Source organism: Strigops habroptila, chromosome 1 (genome assembly GCF_004027225.2).
Source record: "Strigops habroptila isolate Jane chromosome 1, bStrHab1.2.pri, whole genome shotgun sequence".
NCBI classification, from domain to species: domain Eukaryota; kingdom Metazoa; phylum Chordata; class Aves; order Psittaciformes; family Psittacidae; genus Strigops; species Strigops habroptila.
In genome coordinates, this window is record NC_044277.2 from 113,086,913 (window position 1) to 113,109,878 (window position 22,966).

At 39.9% G+C, this 22,966-nt stretch overlaps 1 protein-coding gene across 5 annotated transcripts in view; it reads right to left on the bottom strand.

The window, feature by feature from the left end:
- LOC115607365 (supervillin-like) overlaps nt 1-22,966 on the bottom strand; it is a 138,686-nt gene that overhangs the window by 105,909 nt on the left and 9,811 nt on the right. For all 5 annotated transcript variants that reach the window (XM_030484682.1, XM_030484721.1, XM_030484714.1 and 2 more), the window contains exon 2: nt 3,267-3,361. The gene's annotated coding sequence lies outside the window, so the exon portion shown is untranslated. The remainder of the gene's footprint in view (nt 1-3,266; nt 3,362-22,966) is intronic.

Here is a 22,966-nt window from a genome sequence, read left to right on the forward strand (position 1 = left end):
GTGATCTGCTGACAGCCTTAGATATCTGTACTTAGGGATTCAGCAAACACAGTGAATGAAACACTAGCATTCCTTGTCTCCGATAAGAACTACCTTTTCTAAATAAAGCGTGGACATATTAGGCTACTGTCTCACCATGTTAGTCACTGCTGGATAACTTAAGATTCATAACTCTGCGATACAACCACCAGTATATTTTGGAAGTGTTGCTTGTGGTTGTTGAAATAAACACAGTACTCCATCTCCTCCCTCCCTCTGTTTTTAGAAAAGGTATCGGTTGCTAGTCACGAACACCAAGGGTAGTGGAGCCACTAATGAAGTTAGAATCCACAATTCAAAGAAATTAGCAAAAGCAATATAACTGACTATGCTTCTCAGATTTCTTGACCTTCTCTTGCTTTGCATGGCTTCACACCAATACTCTGGAGTAATTACAGCTTCAGGGAAACAAAATATTCCTCAAAATGAAAATTTCTGACATTTTCAGTAGGACACTGCAACAAAAGCTTTGGAAAGAGGCAAAAGTAATTCAGATGCTAGAAACACTTTCACTGAACGGAAATGAGGAAGAAATGACCCAGGTGGAAGGCTGCTCCTCAAAAGCCTTACTACAGAAAGAAGCACAGTGTCAGAACGGATGTCAGACTGAATGGATTAGTGGTTTCATCCAAAGTTTACAGCTCCCAAATAGTCAAGATGTTGTTTTGTTGACCATAATAAATAGCTACAGACATTTGGCAACAGCCCAGGACATATGCAGAGGTGCAATGTTAAATTTCTGGGAGTGACACTGGGCATAGCTTCCTTTCTTACCAATAATTATTCATTTGAAGAGAGACGCAGCAGTAAGGAAGATGCTTTTGCTCTCTCCCCATCCCACCCTTTTCCGCCCAGAAACATCTTTACTAAAAATCCACAATGCCTAAACAATCAAACAAAAAAAAAAAGTCCAAGGTTTGAGCATGTGTTCCAGTGGTGCAATCCCAGAGCCTCAGAGGAACTGTATGGAGAAAAATAGCAAAAGACCAGTTCTTCCCACCAAGGTAGAAGGTGAAGGGCTGGTACACTTTTAAGCACAACTGAGGACCTTGACTGTGCACAAGACACCAGGCTAATCCAGCCTCAGGCAAACTAAGCATGAGAAATACTGCTGGAGAACACCAGGCACAACAGGTACTATGTGGAACACACACATTTTAACAAAAGCATTACCATACATTATAGAAAAGCAAACCACTTTTGATAGGATGACATTCCCTGTAAGCTTGGCTTTGGCAATAAGTCTAGTACTAGTGTTCTGTAGCAGTAAACCACAAAAGTTCAAGCAAACTGTTCTCAAAACAGGAAAAAAAACCCGAAAAAAATCTGGGACAGCAAGAGATTGTGAGGTACTGCGTGGCATTATTTTTTAAAACAGTGCATGCATTAATCATTCAGCTTACAAAGTATTCAGAAAAGGAGTTGAATTGAAACCATACTAGGGGAGAAGAGTCTTATTGACATCTGAGAAAATGAACAAGAAATAAATGGTTTTGCCTTTAGCCCCAGAAGGGAGAGGATGAAGTTTTCAGCGAGGTTAGAGGGAACATGGCACAGGTGTTCAACATATGACATTAACCTAAAGGACAGTGCTGCACTGACAGGGGATTTATAAAAACTGGGCATCCGCAGTGTTTCAGTTCTATCCTGGACAGCAGAAATGAAAGAGTTCACCGGTTTCGCATGTTTCTTCATATATATGCAGGGCTGCTAAACTGTCCAGCAAGACAGCACATGAAGCCTCGGCTTTGCCGTCTTACGTGGACGTTACACAATACAGGTAATACATGATAAATGGTATGCTGCTAGCCAGGACAATGTACTGTAAATTAAGAGAAAAAAAAAAACACCCAAAACACCTGTTCATAAACTGTGTCTACTGGAATGACATGAAAAGAGACTATAAGTGACTCATCTGATCATGTCCTGCACATTTCCCAGCCTCTAAACTCAACTGGACAATCTTACCGAGATGCAACTCCAGCAACAAAGTAGAAAGCTAGGTCATAACCTCCAGAGATCACCAATTTTCTTCCATCCTTTTACAGTCTGATAATCTGGAGCCCATGTAATAGCTTACTGAATCTATATTATAAGCCAGTTATGGATATAGTAAATATTGCATAGTATTCAAGATGCTGTGGAAAAACTTAACATTCATCTGAAGATTATATCCAAACAGCCAGTGGTTTAGTTATCAGACCTTCTTAAGCTATGTCTTGTCTTATCTTAGTCATGGTAAGTCTGTGAATTATGTATTGTTAACAATCTCTGGTTGTTTAAATTGTCTACTAAAATAATCCTCATGGATTTTAGTTGTTGATTTATGGGGGTTTTTTTAAACACAGCCAGAATACCCATTCACATAGTCTGACAGCATCACCTTCCGAAGGTTACAACCATGTTATGATGGCACATACTAAGAAGGAAGTTCAGCAAGGAATTCTCTGAAGGCTTGACTTACATGAGTCTTTGTTGGAAGAAGTTATTTAAGTACATATTACCCTTAAAAACCTAAATTCACAGGACTGTTCATATAATTTTCAGTACGTGCTTTAGTCTTGTAAGAACAGGCTACTTCCACTCACCTTCATTAAATTTATTCACGACACAGAAAGTATACAGCTAATAACTGTGATGTGAATATGCTTGCTCCAAACATTTTTGGAGGAGACTTCATTCAACTGCTTTAATTCCAAATTGTCAAGACTCAGTCCATTTTTTTCACGACCACACTCCAAACCCAAATCTTCAGGAATCAAGGTTAGGTCTTGCTTTTCAACTGTAAGTCCTTCCAACTTTTCAAGCTCTTGATCACACATAAAAGTGAGCACTGTGCCTAGTCTCCATTTTTTTTTTTTTTTTGTAAGATGCTAAAACAAGCAAAATAAACTTTTATTCAAACTTTTACTGTTTATACTGTGTTCCCCTAGCCTTCAGAAGCTACAGCAAGCTGCAAGGAAAACAGTTCCCATATAATTTTGGAGCAACAACAGAAATGGTGCCTATCATACCTCCAAGAAAAAACTGGCTAACGTCAGTTCTGTTATAACACTGCATTTTATTAATGCTACAGATGTACTAGGAGGCACACACAGATTCTTCTTTAAATGCTTGATACGAACTACTCCAGGAGAAAAAAAAACAACCAAAAAACCAAACACCCCGAAACCAACACCCCACAATTCCTGGTTCACATCTGCATCCAGTTCTCAGCACAGCCTTACCTTAAATCCCAACCATCCAGGCCTGGCCCTCTAGGTAGATCTGTATCACCACAACCAAATCCACAATTGGCTCACAATTCAAAAGGCAACTCCCCCTAGAAGAAATGAACATAAAAAAAGTATGGGTAAGAATCACAAATGCACAGAGGTGATGACCTGGCTGATTACAAAGAATGAAGCAGTTTGGAGTATGTTGCTACCTTGTCCATTCATACAGACAAGATCGTCACCACAAGCAACAGCACTTTTCAAAGCCCAGCTATTGATGCAGTATACATTTATGGGGAAAGAGAGGCCTTGCAAGTTTGCTAGGAACCCCAAGCAACTTGACCCTGCATTTACTGGACTGAGCCTTTCACATGAGACATATCCTTGAACTACCCATTTCCCTAGAAATGCCAAGCTTTCCCTTAACCACCTCAGAGAAAGTAGTCTCTATTACACCTTTCAGTAAGGTCAAGCAGCACTGAAGGCAACAACGAAACAGCAACATCTACCAAAAGACTATTACCTTCAAAAACTTTAAACATCAGCGGATGCAACTGAAGAGCCAGCTCTCTTCCTAGAACCACAGCAATCAGGAGACAGACCTGAGACCTTTCCCAGTGGGGAACACGTACCCTTTTCAAATGAGTCCAGTGTTGGGGGCAACACCTGCCATATGGCCTGAGTTTTGATCCCCACACCTTGAACCACAACTGCTTTTATCTTCTTCTCCGGCAAATATAAAACATCTCTGGCTCTCCATGTAACACTAATTGCTTTCCCACAGGGTAATTTGGCCCATGTGGAGATTCATACTGATGTAGTATCGAAGTTGGATTGTTTCAAACTAACTGAATTATCCCAGCACCACGTTGTCCTTGAATATGCCAAGCCCCTGAACTCCTAAATACACACGACAATGAACTATTCCGGGCTTGATCGGTACCACCAATGCAGAGCAGTGACAGGTTCTCCAGTGCAGACCATAACTCCATGGAACAGTCTGTGCTGTTAAACTGATTAATATCTCCCTCCTGTAGTACAGCTGGTAGCTACACCAACGTTTTTACTCTTGCAGGGTGAGGTTCAGCTCACCTGCAAATATTTGTAGGTGTCATATATACTCCTTTCACTTTCACAGGCGCTCTATTAAACTTTCTTTTTTTATCTACTAAGACGCACAAAATAAAGTCATGTTATCCTACATGACCATAGCAACAACTGTTAAGAGAAGTCAAGTCACTGCTCTGCTTCCACTGCAGCTGCTGAACATGTCAGACACTAACAACGGCATCTAGAGAAGAGGTCAAAACAAAAGTAATCCATTGGAAAGACAAAAAAGACAGATAAGACAGGAATTTTGCCTGAGCTGGGAAAAATTCTGATTTTAGAAGACAAGCAAACCTCCAAACATAGACTACCTTAGAGTCCATGGGAACAGATAAGGCAGCAATGCAGTCTTCTCCCTAATGATATGTAGCTGTTCACACGTTTTAACAGTTTTTAAGGTCTACCCACATTTATCTTTGTATTTCAAGAAGAAAACTAGCCTAAAGTTTCCAGAATATGGTAAACCACATGCTATTGTTTTCCCTTTCCCTAGGGACTTTCAATCTCCTCAAATGAGCATTCCTGCATTTAGGAAGGGTAAATGAGTGGGGACTCACTTCAGCCTGTAGGAAACTTGAAGAAAAGAAGATGGTTGGCAAGGGGTAGTTGAAAGAAAGATAGTTTCTTCACCATCACAAAATGCTCAATTTCCAACTTCCTTCTTGCTACTTAACTGTAGGGCTGCTCGATTACTTCTACTGTTCCTGGCTTTTCCTCTTTATGTATCAACATTTAAAAAGACAGAAAACGAAGAAAGGATTTGAAATACAGCTACAGTTTTGGTCAACTACTTCACGGGTTTCCTGGAAGCCACTGTGGAGTGGGAAGAGGTGACATTTTAATTAAACCTGGTGCGCATTGCCACTATCAAACTAGCATATTTCATTAGTTCTCATTCTGAAAATGGCACATTTGTGCTTGGAACAAGAGAGAGAGGACTGTGGTGCTGCAGTTTTGAAGGCGTGCAGCTTTGAAGCCTGTCAAAGTCTACCCTTTCAAAGGAACCTTGAATATCTGGTGTGAGTTGAACTATCCTCTCAGAATTGTTGGGGTTCTCTTTTTATATTTGCATATGTCACTATATTCTACCCATCCTTGTTAGTGTCAGAAATCTTACATGAAGTTTTGGCAAGAACACACAATGAGACAAACCCAAGGCCTAAGAACTACAGAGCACCCACTAGGGAACATTTGAGACTGAAATCAAAATGCAAGAGCTGAATTCCAACCTTCTAAAGACTGACCTTGGCTGCAATTTTTTTGCACTCTCTCTCCAGTTCATCTGAGAAGTGTCTGGCAAGCCACTTGAACCGTATAGCTGGTAATTCCCGCATTTGGAGAGTTTAGAACAAAAGCAGGAAAAGGCACTTCAAATATTAATTCTTTATTTTTTTATGTACTCTGCTTTATTACACAATAGATAGATCCTGGAATCTGTCAGTACATTATGAAGGAAAGACAGACATCAAAATATCATTTGGATACTTGTTACAAACTAGAAAGAGGGGCCAGTGAGTAATCGCTTCTGCTTAGTCACAAAGATCCATCATTTTTGATTCAGAAGAATAATCAAACTTGCAGTTTTTCTAGACAAAGATTCTTCTGGATGCAGATAACATCAATATTTGGACTAATTTAACACCTGGCAGCTGAACCAGTAAAGAACAGTAAAGACTGTGTGCACAGCAGACAGAAATATAGCTGCTCTGCAAGACTCTGCAGTGACCCATGAGGTTATTCACTAGGCTGGGTAGAAGATAGCTACAACAGCCTCTCTTCTTTAAAGTCTGTTCTGCACATAAGAGCTCCAGAACTATGAGGCTTATCTTAAAGAGTTTCACTGAAATAAATTAAGGTTGTGTCCCTCCAATGTCAAAAAGACAGGAAAAGGAAAGAAATTTTTCGGATGTTTTATTGTTGTTTAATGATTTATATCACATCAGTTCTGCAAAGCCATCATCTTCTCAGGCTTGTCAAACCCAACGCAATGAAGCATTACACCACAAAAACTGAAGATGTTTTGACAAGGCCTCACTCTGCAAAGCCTTGGTACCTCTTCATTTCTTACAGAGGATAAAAAAAAAGTGGAGCTTGGAAAAATCTGGGAAAGAGGTATAGGAGTACAACAACTTTCCTGTGAAGCCAGGAATCATTACAGAGAGTTCAATTAAACCAGAGTCTAATACCTCCTTCACACTATCTCAACTGAGGTGGCATGTCTTAATGCTCCAGAGGCATGTAACAAAACACACCAGGCAGCAGCCAAATACAAAGGAAATTTTCAGACTGCTGGTTATGCTTTTACTGTGTCCCCTCCCCCTTCCAGCCCACCAAAAAAAAAAGTCACAAAGATTTTCATTAGTCCAGGTCTCTCAAACACTCAGAAAATCTCAAGAACACCAAAATTCAGCTCTATGCCTGCACTTACCCCCTATATTGGTGCCAGCTTGTAAACTCTTAGCATTCCATATTATCATTTTTCTTGGTTTTGAGGAATTTCAGAAGAACCCTACACAAGAGCAACAGGATACAGGCACTTTTGTTTGTAGCCAGTTCTCTTAGAAAACACATTCAAGAGCTCAAATCCACCCTGCTGATATTTTTCCCTATTCCACCATCTTAGTAAAATTGTCATTTGTGATGTAATCTGCTCCAGTCAGCAGGACTCTCCTAAAATGCATTTCTCTCCCATTTGACCCCACATGACACTGTCGTAGTTTGACCATCTGTTCTAATCCCCCTGCCCAATGATGTTTTCAGAACCAATCTGCTTTTGTACATTCCAGATGTTTAAAGAAATTACTTTTCTGAAGAACTGAAGAAGACCTGTTGAGGAGACAGTCTCTACAAGCATCATGATAGAATCATGCCTGAATATGCTTCCCTCAACACTATAAAGGGAAGCCATTCATCTGAAAGTTACCAGCTCAGTACCCAGGAACTTGACATCTACACTAATTATAATAGGTGCATGTGCAATTCTCCCACCATTTACTTAAGAAGTACAGTGCACAAGTTAAGGATGACTCCTACAAATAGCGCAGCATATAGAAATATATCTGAACCAAAAAATCATGCTATTGCAAAGCAAGATGAATGTCTGAGGTGCGCGTTGGAACAATTGACTGTGCATATTCATGCTTACCACATTAAAGTGCTGTTATTGATACTTGCCAAATACTCCTTTAGCAAGGAGAATTAAAAGCAGAAAGCTCAAAAAAGCCCTTTATCCAAGACAGTCATAAGACATGTTAATGTGAAGTTTTTTCCACAGTAGTAGGCTACAGTTTCTCCTAGAATCTGGTTTCAAATTTGATGAAATAGGATTCTGCAAGAAACTCTATACCACCTCACAGAAGCTCCCGTCATACACTGACCTCTAGTGTAATAAAAACTCAAGACATCAGAAGTCTCCTCAAAGCCTTAGGAAAATTATCATATTATTTTCCCAGCACTCTGAAGGACGCTTTCATGCAATAAACCAGACTGAAGTCAGAAGGGCCTCGCAGGATTACTCTCAATTGTTTAACGAAACTTGAGCACGGGTAAAAGAAGCTACATAACTTCAGTTGTTCTAAGGATGTGAAGACACTGCTGTGTTTACATAATTTCCAACAAAGCTCCATTTAACTACTTTGAACACCAGTTTACTTTAACACCTAAACATTCTGGCTGTGCAAAAATGTTTCCTAACTACAAATTTACAAAGCTCAATTAAAAATAATTTCAAACAAACACTCCGCTTGGGCAAGTCCTGTACCGGGCGGATCACAGTTAGCTGAGCCCACATTCTGCATCAGACTTTTGGAGGGCATGTGGACGGTGCTGCTGGCTCAGATGTACTTACTGTAGCCACCACTTAAGACAAGAAGACTGCTGGAAATGTGATATAAAAATCCTCATGGGTCCTCGCTCACTAAAAATACAGGACTCCCAGAGTCAGCTGGGGGGGTGCAGCGTGGCCTCTTACAGAGCCCAGGCAGACGGGGGTCTGGGTGGGAAAGTAGCTGCTTGGTTTGGACCAACAGCTTTGGAAAAGGAAAAACAAACTAACAAAAAGTAAGAGGAAAATTAAAATAAAGTTAGTTTCAAAACTACCAACTTAAAACCCAAACAAAAACATTTTCTATCCCAACTTTAAAGAATCTGTATTTTGTTATGAGCTAACTAACTGTAGTTTTATGATAAAAACTACTTAATGAAAGCACAACAAATTCTAAGACAGCATTGCTGAACATGACAAGTAAAATGGATGCCCAAATTACTTAGGGTTGTATACTTCTGTCCAGCCCTAAGCACCTGACTCTGGACAACAATTCCTAGAGATGTTCCCTTTACTTCGACCCATTTCTTCTGCCTCCTTCAAAAGCAGGGCATCGTTTAGAAGCTATTTGCAAGCGAAGTGACATTTTCAAAGTCTCCAAGCTTTTCAGTGTCTCTGAAGTGCAGGCATATGTGGCTATGTTGGAACAAGAGCTTTTACATGCACTCTAGAGTAGAAGCTCTTATAAATTTCAGTCTCTTTTGAAGAGGTATTAAAAGCTTCAAAAATACTAAAATCAAAAAGAGTTAATTGCAGCATGAAAATAGTCATCATAACTTCAACATATGAAGGAAGTTTTCAGAAAAAATTTCAGAGAGCTGTTTGAAGCTAAGTTCAGATCAACTAAAGGAGGTCCTTTACATTTGCCTTCCCAGATCTTAGTCTGTGAAGATAACCTAGTAAGGACGGACTGAGTTTTTAAGACTGGTTTCTAGCTGTAAGATCCAGAATTCAATAAATCCTTGTCTGTAATAACAACATCTGAAAGAAGAGCTTTGCATTCCTTAAAAAAAGACACTATTTAATGATGTGTTCAAATCTAAACATCTGAAGTTTCAGACCACATCTGAAATACATGCAAGTCATTAGGAAGACAATTATTATTATCTACCACATTTGCCTTCTGCACAGCAGTGAGCTTCTTGCCATCCCAGCAATGAATTCCACCCCAACATAAGCTGTGACCTACACCTACACCAGCTTTCTGGATGTGCTATATCCTGCAATCTAAACCTGGAAGCCTCTCTAGTCAGACCATGGTAATAGCATCAAGTATACAAGTCATAATAAAGTACAGAACCTTTCATGCTATTTGGTAAGAAGTCTAGGAGAAATGGGATACCTAGCTACTGGTCCAGAATGCTAAAGGTCAAATCTTACCTATAAGAATTGCTTTTCCTTACCACATCACAGTCATTTTATAGCCAAAAAACTCTTATTCCAGTTATAGCATGGAGTCAAACCAGTAGCACTCAGGATTTACAAGGATATCAGTCACTGTGTAAGGTCATTTCAGGCAGAGTTACAAAGAAGATTTATGTTTTAATATGAGAGATCCTGGTCAAAGCCACTCAGCCACAGTTCATTTCCAATTCAAGTATGCCAACTCAGCCAACTACTTACCTCACATACATCCCTCAGACAAGGAACTATATTGAGAAATCCCTTATGCTAAACTGTAATTTCTATCCAGAAAATAGTTTGCCACTAACTAGGAAAGCACAATAATACTCTCCCAGTCCAAAGGGAGCAACAGTTAGTGCACAGAGCCCATCAGAATGAGAAGTGCGTGACTGAGCTCTAAGGGCTTGCACAACAGATCCTTCCCATTGTATTTGACAGAATGTGTCCTTCCAACTATTTTTTCCCTAAATTCTTGTATTTAATTCAATGCATGTGGTGGTGGAAATGACTTTTAGTAGAGTGATGTGAATCAGTACACAGATGTTCCACATTTGTCATGTCACATGAACCTTGTGGCTAACACCCAACCATTAGAAGTCTAAAAGTCCTCCTACATGAAAATCTGCATGATGCATTTGTTCCTAGAAGAACAGCAGACAATATATTACATTGCTGGAGATAGATTTCTCCAATATTGTCTGTCGTCTTTTTTTTTTTTTTGGTTTGTTTTGGTTTTTTGTTTTGTTTTTTTAAACTGCAACAAGCTTTCTTTGGTTTCAAGAAACAAAGGCGAAAAAAGAAAAAATACACAGAAGTTAAGTCAAATGGTAGCTTAACAAAATTTGGCAAAGCTAGGAGAAAGCCCTTCAAAATGAATTAACTACAGTGAAAGAAAGTGCCCATATGTTACATATAATCATGTTCAGAATTTTTTGGACAGCCCCTTTTCTAAAGAAACTGTAAAAACACAGGAGTGAAGCAGACAGCTTCATAACCAACACAGAGCTCTAAACTCTTCACTCAAAGAGGTTTCCTAGTTTATTCCTTTCTAAATGACTCCAAACAAAAAATAAGGCATAGAAATTGATGGCAGATTATATGACCTAAGCTCTGCCCTCAGACCCTTACATTCAGCACTGTCTTAATTGTAAGGAACATACAGCTCAAAATGCTATATCCCCTAAGAAATGTGCGTCCAGGATTAATGAACTACTTCACTCTAAAGTTTGTATTAGGCTATTGACAGTGTCATGCTGCAGATCATGGGAGTTATCGGACAACTGTGTACTGACTTATTTTTTACTGAGTTAGCGATATAAAACCACATAAGGATTTGTTTCAGACACTAATTCCCAAGCTATCTTTATTAAAAGGCAGTAGCCCTTAAACATACATGTGCTGTAGTCGACAGATCACTGTCTACACAAAAATAACATTTCTAAGGGAAAGTTACCTGAACTATGTAATCCTCACAGAATGCAGCCAGTTTATACTTGAAAAATCTACAGTTATGACCAGCTCAGTACACTTGGATTTTGGCATACCCTAGAAAGCATCTATTAATTCATATATAAGCATTTGCAAGCTAACAACAAATTCAAGTAGAATAAATCTAAAGCCACTTCCCACCAGTTATTGCATGTGACAGACCTGCGGTCAGCACCCTATAACACAAGAGAGATGGTTTCAATTTCTTGCTGACAGAATCTTGTATGACCTTGGAGAAGTCACCGGGATTGCTCTTTGGCTCCATGGCAATCTCAGCCAGCTGCTAGCTGTCAGATTCCCACTCCTCTCCCTGGCTGCGTGAGTCAATCCCTTCCCTGCTCCACAACATGGTTGACCCTGCACTGACTCATTTCAGACCAGCAACATAAAAATTATTCAATTGCTTCCTTACACATTAAACACAGATGAGCGGGGGGTGAGGGGGAATCTGGTACATGTGGGTGACCACGTGGCAGCTAGCCCCAGCCCCCATAATCCAGCTCCCAGTCCATCATTCAAGATGAACTCTCCAGTTTCACAGGGGTCTGGTGAGGATGAGTAACTCAATGTTAAAAAAGCACTGAGATTCACGTTAACTCACTACAGCAATTTTTCAGATTATGTGCCTAAGGAAGGGAATTTTTTCCACAGAGTAACCATTCTGGACAAGTCTGTGGCTCCCATCACCCAAATTTATAAATTCTTTAGGGATTTTGAGTCAGACAGCTACTGAAGTAAAATAAAGGTTACAGAGGGATCTATGTTGAGGCAGGAAACTCCAGGACAAGTCTCTGTTTTGCAGGAAGTTCCAGGAAACAGGCACAGAAGGAGCCTTCCCTTCTGCAAGTCTGCATGCTCAACAATATCACTATTTGCTGCTGTATCTGTGATTCCTTCTGTATTTGGGTGTGGACCATCATACAGCAGATTTACCTGAATAAATGCTAATTGCTGTATCAGAAGTACCCATGCTGCTTTATCTCAATTAGTTAACACTTAGCCATAAAAAAGAAAAGGCAAAAGATGGTCTTCAGGAGATTCCCTAAAGTGTCCCCAGAAGCTGAATCTCGTTTCTCCTCTCTTAAGAAAGGGAGGAGGCCCTATCTATTATTAAAGCACCCCAAAGTGAATCTACAGCTTCCTATGATCTTCAGTGCAGTAGCTGTACCTCTGCTGCTGCTGGGGCTGGCTACTTCAATGGCCAGTAAAGACAATTCATTAGGAAGTCCACCAACTGGCAGCATTTTTTTCTAGACTGCTACAAGTGTTTTTTTCCCCATTTTTCTATTGTCACAGATGTCTTAGGTGGCAGAATTAGATAGGATGTATGGGATCAGAACAGGTATGTGTTAATAGTACCAAAGCAGAACCAAAAAAAGGTCACAGCAAATGTTCACTTTATTAGCACAATTAGAATAGAGCAGAAAATATTTAGCAACATATATTATCTAGCAGAATAAATATAAAAAACTCACTCAACATTTAAAGATTAGATTTGAATAGAAAAATTATAAAAGTGACCTGTGGGAAACGCAGCTGTATTGGTAAAGAAATTCAGCACATACCTAACAATTTTCTTTCTTACACATTCTTTCTACAACTGCCACATATCTCCTCACACATACTTTAAACAATTAAGTAGTAGCCATTAACCCATCTGCAGAACCTTAAGTAGCCTCTAGAGACTTTAGTCTCTTTGTTTGTTTTACAAAATCACATCACAAACAATCCAGTCTTATTCATGAACTGAGCTCTGGCAATTTTACTCACTTAGTGGACTACATAATTATGGTAGAGATTATCTAGTCCTGTGGGATTTGCATAATTCCTTGCTAACTGTATCTGCTATTAAAAAGTTTGTTGCTTATAGGTTATTTATTGACTTAGCTTCTTTTGTTTTAAGATAGCGGTCTCAAACTATAGCTTAATCTAAGATTGGCGCTATTTCGTGGTATACTTCCTTGTAGTCAATAGCAGCCTTACAACAGTCTGAATTTAACAGAAGCAATGTAATTACCACTTGATTTGCCAGTTTACATGAATCTGTTCAGAAGGTATTTATGCTGTTTGGCAGGCTGTTGAATAAACAGTGGGAGAAAAAAAGCAAGCATAATATGCAGCTCTTGTTTTAAAGTTATGTGCGTTTATTACCACACAAGCAGCACTTGTGATGAGATTTTACATTTTCAGAGTGAAGTAGTCTGTCCATGCTGGCAAACTCAGTTTTGAAAACAGAAGCAAGTACCATAAGCCAGAACACCAGTAACGCTAGAAGAGCCATATTTTGATTGCTCTGCATGTTGTTTGGCTGCTAGCGGCAAGAAGCTTCCAACGGAACAAGTGACAGAAGTACATCCTTGCCTCATGTAACTCCTGGGAAAGCAGGATTCTCACAGCATGTTTACTGTGATCACCACCTGGAGGCCTTATCATTGCTGGCAAGCTCAGTCAGCACTGCTCCCACCCCGGGAAGACATCTGAACAAGAGCAGACCTCCCCGTTTCAGACACTTGAGGAACTGCAGCGCAGAGACACCAGCTCAGTCCTACCCTGCGCAGAGGTGTCCCCTCTTGCTTTTCCCAAACTCCATGCAAATTCACAACCTATATGCTTAGGGCAGATGTTCAGTTTGCCAGTGAGCCCCAATAGCACATAAGTGCATTTTCTGAAACATACGCAAAGGGCGGTAAATTTGATTTCTTTTTTTAATTGAATTTTAGACTGCCGTGTTTCACTTCAAACGACTGAAAGTGAGGGAGGAGGGAGGGCCAGCTTAGGCTGGTAACGAGCTTCTGAAAAGCTAGACACATCATAGAAAGGCAATTCCCTCTCAGCCAGGTAACCCGCTATGCTGAATGAGTAAGGGCAAGAACCTAAAAAGTAACTATTTGCATCATCTTTGAATTTCATCTAAGTTCAAGGGAATTTCCCTACCTACAGGCTAAAAAAAAGCAGGAAAAAATCCCCATCAACAGCACAATACAAACACACACATTAAAACGGTTTACAGCAAATCTAGGAATCAACTGTTGTTTTCAATCTCTTCCTTGCAGTTTAGAGTATGTGCTGTAAAACACCCACTTCATGTATCAGCCAACTGGCAGACCCAAGTGTTCTGGATTTATGTTATCTGAGTGACTTCTAACCTGCACTTGCATAGCTCTGCTCAGCCAGACCTCAGTTATAAATCAGGACTGTGTATATTTGCAATGCGCACCCTTACTGAGAGAGTTACGTCTGACATGTGTGAGTGTGCAAGTAACAGGGGTGGGAATCTCTTCTGACAAGAGTGCCCTGGGATAGAAACAGTGGCCAGAAACATGGTGCTGTGCTATAGTTAGAGCTTCAGTCATGAGTTCAAAGGGCAAATCACATTGCTTGAGCTCTCTTAGGCACACTCACTCCTTAATCTTCAGTTTGAATTCCTTCCTCGTCTTTTACATATCAGTTAGATATACCAAAATAAAAGCCAAGTACTAGCTGCATGAACTAGTTCATCCCCCAAATCCAATCTTAAAAAGTGCAGCGACTGCCACATGCTCTACACAGTATGAGTGTGCATATCCCAGTGACAAAAATTCTACACAGCATTTTTTACAGGTTTGACTGACTGTACATTCAAGCAACTTCAGCAACTTTGACTAAGATACACCTGGCAAACAGAAGATTCCTTTTATGTTTGTAAACCAGATGCCACTGATTTGTCACAATGTTCCATCCTGAACTCATACCTTAACATAGGCGAACACCAGTGTCTAACGAGACTTGCTGTAAATTGCCATGCTCAGTTGCGTGTCTGAGCAAGAACATTTTCAACTTTCAGTTTTCTCCTAAAACCCCTAGAAATAAAGCACACCTGTAACGAAATAAATGCCAATCTTAAAATAAAATATGACCTTAGATTTAAAGGTTTCATTATTTAATAAGCTCTTATACAATTAAAATGTGACATCAGAGGTGGTTCCACTACATTGTCTCTCTTGGCGCCTTTGGTGGAGGCAACAATTATTTAGGACATCTTCTGAAAGGCCTGCAAAACCAAGTTATAACATTGTTAGACTTGTCAAGTAGCAACACTTATCAAAGAGATATTTTACCATCATGTAAACCAATGACTCCTGCCAACCTAGTAAGTACTACCTAGCAGATTTCCACATATGCTCATTAGATTGTCTTCCAAGTTCTCAAAACGATTTTTTTTAAACATTCCTTCAGGCCCAGAGACATTTGCATATTCTGATTTCATAATAATGGCACTTTTTTTCCTCCAGAAGACATATTTGATTACGCTCCAAATTACAGTTCTTAACCACCTCTTAAAAAAAATCCATCCATTCAAGACTTCATTACCACAAAATAACTTTGATTGCCCAGTTTCTCTCACTTCTCTGACTCATTTTACTGCCATGTTACCTCCTTATTGCTTTGTCTATGGCATTCAAAGTACATGAAGCTTCAGTGTTAATACCAAGTACTAAGGTTAAGAGAATCATTCCTTCAAGCCAGAGTACACTTCCCTTTCTCCCATACAAATCAGCTTTCACCTGCTTTCATCAATTTCAGTACTTTACTGTCTCCCTCAGCACTTAAATATATAAGAAACAGTGAAAATCAGGTGCATCATCCATCTCTAAGAAGGTTTACAAACAAGACCTTGAGGACATTTTAAATGAGGAACTCCTCAGTTCCATTTAATTTAATTAATCCAAAGCCATTAGTAGCATAACGTATTCACTGCTTTAAAGATGCTGAACTTCTTACATGCTGAGAAGCAGCAATTATCACAACTGTTTAACAGACTGCTGCATCAAGCACAGAAAGTGGCAGGTAGCAAGGGAGCCGACAGTAGTGTCATCACTGGAATTCCAGCTCATCACAAGCAATACTTGCGGTTTCAAACTTGCCAGCGCTGACAAAATGGGTAACAGAGACAGGTGTCATAAATATATATATATAAATGTTATTAATTCTTATCTTCAAAAAGACAGTTGTACATGTAATAACTCTAATTTTGAACATCAAGTTTTCCAAATTAGTCTGCAAGAGCTTTTTGGGGGGTTTTGACCAACACTGGGCCTCTACTTGTAGAGGTAAAATTTGTTGAGACAATATAATTTACCTAACTCATGACCTCTTTCCAAACCCACACCTCTGCACCACTCCATTGAAATTACTGTGGTGCATAAGCCAGAAAATGGAATAAAAATGACACACATGCTTTCTTTTGGCCAGAAAAGAAAGATGCTGCAAATATGGCTAAAGGAGATTTGGTGGAGATCAGGCAAAGGTAGAGGTGCTAGAGTGGTTGGCAGCTCCAGTGCTTGGCCAGCTAAGGTGGAAGTAATAAGTGTAGGAATGTCCTGTATGAATAAAAAGCTGGAGATGGAGGGAAGCACAAACTGTGTTTAAAGTTTTTGCTGACTAAAAGCCTTCTCACTTGAATTAGTCAATTAGGGTTGATTTCAAAGTCTTCAACAGTACAATAAATGAAGTTTCCATTAAATTGGTCTCCAGGTGATCCATCACATATCACGCACTATAAAATCTGGCCGGTAGCTCTGAGCTTCAGTTACATCCAGCTATACTGTAAGATCTGCTTTGCACAAGAGTGTTAGCATATGCTCCTTTTACATGTCTACAAAGAAAGAATCAAATTTGGGTTTGGCAGAGATAGTAGTGATACATTGGCCATTTCCTGCCCAAGCTAAACTAGCAATTACTACAACTCTGCACTGAAATGGCATCAGTCAGTGGGTCAGCATAGCAATGGCAAAATTGCTTTGTGAATCTGAATAAAACCAGAAACAGCAGAGTAATTCCAAAAGCTTCAAATGAGAATTAAAACTCTGCAGCTCTTAAGAGACCCATAATAGCAAAGCAGTCTCTTAGAAGTATACCTGCTTTCCAGCAGGTCTTTCCCTAAAGCTAGCAAAAGGTCACATAATTCAGAATCCTACTTTCCTTTTCCTTTTTCTGTAGTCATGTCTCCTGGTCAGGTTATTAGGCATCATCCTAAAATACATAAACACATCATCCAACTCCAACAGAATGTCAGACATCTTGGCTGTTGGGACTATGTGGATCAACTGGACATAGCCTGAATGTCTAGCAATGAAGTCTTCAGAGCAAGTTAGGGAAGAACACACAGCCAAAAAAACCCAAAGAAAACACCCCAAACACCCAAGAACAGACTAACGACAGAAACAGACCATAAAATCCAAAATAGAAACAGACGAATATCCTACCAAAGATAACAGTCACAACTAATTACAGTCTCCAGAAAGGCCAGATTCAGAAATGGGAGGAATATTAAACATTTAGTTCTCTCAAACAAGGCAGAAAGACAAGTCTAATGCTGCATGGTCATCAACCAGTAGGTCATGCACTGGCCTATTCAGATAATCTCTTAACAATATATTCAGATTTAGAATTTAGATTTATCTCCTGGGCTTAAGCATCTTGTGACTGCATGACTAAAAACATCACCTTTACTAATGAAATTAACTTGATTAAAAAGAAATTCAAGAAATCTAAGAATTCCAAAAGTTTAAAAGAAGATATCTTTCTAACAAAACAATATAATCAGGGACATACTGAATTCATGTAGCCTACTGCACTTCTGTTCACCTATGTGGATTTTTAAAAATGCTCATTCTGTAAGTGACAACATTACATTACACTGGAGAGCAGAGATACTCTTACAGAACCATGATCATCTTCTGATCTGCAATGCCTCAAAGCATCTCAAGCTTCCTCCAAAACAACCGAGATAGCTCTCTTCACTGCACAATTATGGAACAAGACTGAAGACTTACACACGAAAGCGAGAGCTGTGGTTGAAAGCCTCTCCCCAAGGTTTTGGAAAGGGATAGTGCCACACAAGAAAGAAAAGAAGTGAGGCAAAAGAAGGAGACAAGATGAAGTAAGACCCTCAAGTGCTTAAGACAACTGGAACATAAGAGTGATTCTTGTGAATCAAATACACACACAAATACATGTTTATTCTGAACAACAGCACTCAATACAATGCTCAGGTTGCCAAGATCAACCAAATAATATCAGATCTTGTGCTCAAAGATCAAAGTCAGTTTGGTTTCTTTCCCTTTCCTTTAATTCAAGCACACTATTTAAATAGAATTAATCAAACAGATGGTGTAATTAAATCTGGTGAAAATACAAGTAGTATTTGTGAGCGTAATCCAATCAGCCCCAACTACATTCTAGCAGCACATTTCAGGATAAGGGTCCTCCATATCACGTCTATTAAGTTAAATATGTTGGTGCTATGAGACATCAGAAATAGCACTTGAGCAACAACTAGAGTGCTGTAAGCAGTGCACAGCGAACAAACCTTGCAGCTCAGCTGAGCAGTGAGGGCACCTCTGTTAACAATTAACACTGAAACATCTCTGAACAACATGGACTTTACTGTGGAGACATTACCTTAACTTTGAATCTGAACCTCAGATCTGAATTCTGTAATATTCTGGGCAATAATATCATCAGATAATAATGTTAAAAAAAAAAAACCAACCGAAACAACCAAAACATTAGAATCTTTTCAGCCCACTCCTCAAAATGAAACCTATGATTGAGGCTTATTTATACAAGTAAAGTTCAAGGCAGTCAAGCAGTTGCATTCTGCCAGATGGCTCTGAAATTGATTTCATCCACCTGTAACGTAGAACACCCTCCCATGTCTGGAGTTTAACACAACCGTGAGTCTCCCCTTTGCACAGCAGATGTGCATCTGCTGCCAGAATGAAGTGAGAAATCAAATTGTTTTGTTAACTCAAATACTTCAATTTATAACAGGCAAAAATTTTGATAAGATGTAAAAGAAGATAGTGCCCTTTTTATTTTGGTCAAAAATGTATCTATGAATTATCCTGGAGAATGTACTGGCAGTACAGCACAGCCTTCTCTAAAACACGGGGGTAATTCAATGCCTGCAGCAGCCACTAGAGCCAGCTCAGGCGTCCTTTGTAAACAAAGGCTAGCTATGATCTTGACATCTTGGTCTGGAAGATAATGTCTTAAAGGACAAGACCCCTGTACTGTGAGGTAGGTGCACAGGTCCAGTCACTGGCTGTCAATTTACCACACTGCAACTGTAATCCCTCAAAGTCAGCAAGAAGACGCAATAGCGTTGTTAACCTCAGCTGGCAGTTCCTAGGAAGCCAGCGCACTTGAAACTGACAATCCACCAAGCCATCCTGTTAAATCCAGTTACTTTGTTTCAAGTCAATGTTTATAAATCACCACTTTTTACCCCATATTCAAGTGTTTTGAGACATTCAAAAATCCTGGTGTTTATGCAGGTTGTCGTAACTTTTTTGTTGCCAAATATGCATTGGTGGCACTATTGAGTAGTTACAGAAAAGGCTAAGAATCAGATCATTGCAGGAATGTTTCCAACCAGACACTTATATTCTGATAACTCAAACAAGACACTTGTCTTCCTTGTGCCAAAGTAAATCTCCAATTGCAAAACTAGGTGAAAAAGCAGGCCTTCACTGATGATCACCAGCCAAAGCCATCAGGTTCAATAGCATGTATTACTCTCTAGTAGAATTTTAAGTACTCAGCCCAAGTTTAACAAAGCTTCCAAAACCTCCTATGGCCTTTTTATTGACCCAAGTAGTTATGTCAAGGCTTCTTCCTCCCTAGCATTTCTTCCCCATTCTCTTTAACTTACTCCACCAGCACTGAAGAGACATGCTGTCACCATGACAACTGTAACTCCAAAATACAGCAGCTCTTAATGTCTTTAAAAGATGCTAATGGTCTCATAGCATCTTTACAATCTGACGAACAAGTAAACGACCTGCGATTTTAGATTAGTAACAGTCATACACAGTTACAATCCAACAGAGCCAAACAACACTATGCAGCTGCAGCAGTTTCTGGCCTTTCCCAGCTGTGATCTTTCCCCAAAAGTGTAAAGTTTCCTTTAAACAAAAAACTTTTTAAAAAACAAGTGGGAATAGGAGCCACAAACACGGGGGGGGGGGGGGGGAGGGGGGGGGGGAACCCAAACAAAAAACCCCAAAAAACCCAAACAAACAAAAAACCCAAAACAATTCCAGTTTTTTAAGCTTCAAATAAATACTATTTCAGTATTCCATTTAAAAACTTTTAATTTGTCAAATCAGAGCTGAAAAGTGCAATGGGAAAGCCCATGCTCATACTTGGATCCACATTAGATGAAGTGAACCATGACGAGCACATGTTTTTTGTCCAGTCTGACTGCGATCCACCTTGCCCTACCAGCATGAAGACCAAGGCTCTGAAGCCAGGAGCTGACTAAGGGGCCTTGTGCTACCAGCTCTCACCTCCTTCTCTGACCCCACTCCCAGCTGGGCTGATTCCCCATGGCACTGGCTTGCACACACACTGAAGGTCTGAGAGCTTCCTTGGTTCACTAACACAGCAGAATACTGATGTGCTGACCCTGCAACTAAAGCCTGAGATAAAGGAGCTTACAAAGTTGAAGGAGTGGACTACAGCCACCCCAGAATTATCAGCACAGGCATACAGCTCGGAGCAGGAAGGAAAGAGGGAAATGGGAGGAGTAGGGAGCTGTTAGACTCATAAAACTTCATCCCCAAAATGGTATTATTGCAAAGCCACACACATAAAGAGTTGGCCTGAAAACTGTAATGCAGGTTTCAAAGCTCATTAAAATTGCCTCTGAAACAGTTTTCGGAGTAGGGTTTCAGTGGGAAAAGGGAAATAATTTCTGTGGGTTACCCTGAGAAGTCTGCCCCTCCTAGGAATGAGTTCTGAGGCTCCACAGAGTAACCTCACTATCCTGTGCAGGGAATATTCAATAATACCATAATAATATTGTAAATATAATTTACAATGAAAGTGTCCAAACTGAACAGCTGTTGGGACATAAACCACGACTGAGAGGGCAGCCAACACTGAGGCTACCACAGGGAGAAGTCCCAAAGCCCAAGGAAGCTGGTATGCAAGCCACGATTTCCAGAAGAAAGGGAACAAGCCGAGGGTCGCACACCAACAGGATGCTGGTACGGCTGGATCCCAAAAGCCTTGATGTGTGCAGCATGAGACAGTGTTTACACCATTTGTGAGAAGCATGAATTTATTTTGTGTACACCCTTCCAGTACAGAAAGTCATGCCTGACCAGAAAGGAAAGATAATTTGGCCTAGTTTAGCAAATGCTTAAAACTCTGCCAAAGCATTGTCCAGACAACAGAAGACATAACTACTGGCAAGCTCCCGCTCTCAGAAATTGCAGTCTTTCAAAGAGTCATTTAACCTCTCTGTAGCTTTATTTATTTGCAGTATTTTTTGGTTGTAGAAAGAGCAACAGCTACATAGGTAGCGTATAAAGGCAAGAATTGCTCAGGCTTGGGGAAATCAGACTCTAGACACATCATGACAGATGTCCTGCCTTAAATAGCAGCAGTAACGTTCCAATACTTGATAGCCCAGCTAACACTCCAAAATAGTAGAAAGTATAAAACATTAATGAAGACGATGTGATAAATCTGTTTCAAACAAGTTGCCTGCTCTGCACAGCAAAAAAAAAGAAAAAAAAAAAAAGTCACCTTTATCACTGTTATCTCAGGTAATTTGCTACATTCCCACCCACTGCTCACTCTTCTTTCATTAAAAAGAAAAACAACAAGAATGTGCTGTGTAATTTGAATTACACTCTTGATAGTGTATTTGAAAGGAACAAATTAAGGATGCAGTTCTCAGTTAAGAGGTACCTTAGGCAAAGTCTGAAAAACTGAGTGTTTGAAATCCAGAATAGGGATTTGGGTATGGAGGGGGAAAGAGAGATTGGGAAGATTGGGCCATAATGAGAGACCAGCATAAAGAAAAAGAGGGATGCTCAGTACAGTCCCAGTGAAGTAATACAGCAAGCAAATTTTCAACCTGAAGCTTCCAGCCTGTAGTACACATGTCACACACTGGTGATATGCAAGTCACATTGACACTGGACACAAGTGTTGGCCAAGTGTTGCCAAGGAGAACACACAAGCCCACATGTGTATGTGTGCATGCATCCATGTGTGCATGCTGAGTCGTGCTGATCCAAGGAGCTACCCAACCACCCCAGGCAGAAACCCTAACAAAGCAACTCATCAAACACATTGCTGTATTTAATACAGGGATCATGTTCAGTTGCTACAACTGTCATACTTTGAGACTTGAGGGGGTAAAAATAATTGAGGAATACAGTCTCAGGCTTGTAGGTATTTGACAAGTATCCAAGCCCAGTAGCACGCACAGTGAATACAAGTGACTGGAAACATTTGAGCAAGTGATCTTCTGTTTATCAAGAGCAGCATTTCTTACCGCAGCTCTCTAGAGGCCACACCACAAAAACTAGAACGTTCTGAACAACTTTAATACACAAAACTAATGACTGTTTTACAAGAGTTAGAAGTTTTCCACAATAAGAATTTGTAGTTTCCTGTGCAAGAAAGAATGCCAATTCATACCAACTTGTTCATGGAAAGTTTTTTTTCAGGCTTCCTTAAGAAACTAACCTCTGTAACACCAAGATTACTCACTTTGTTTCAGCAGAGACTGGCCTGCTTCTAAGTTCTCACGTCAGTCTTTGCGTAAGAAACATTTAATGAAGTAGCAGTAAGTTTATTGGGAGTACACTGTCTACTATTGCATCATGAAACTACATTTGTATGTTATTCTAGGAATTTCAAAAGTAATCATAATTGTCAAAGACAGTATTTCAGGTGTTCCCCCTCTTCATTGCATTTGGAAAGATCTTTTGGCCAGGCTGAAGTTCAGCACAAAACCACTCTGGTCCTCGGCTTCCTTACTTCACACACATATATGGACCTTTGGGGGTTTTGCTTTTGATTTCCGCAGCTCGTTGCTGGCAAG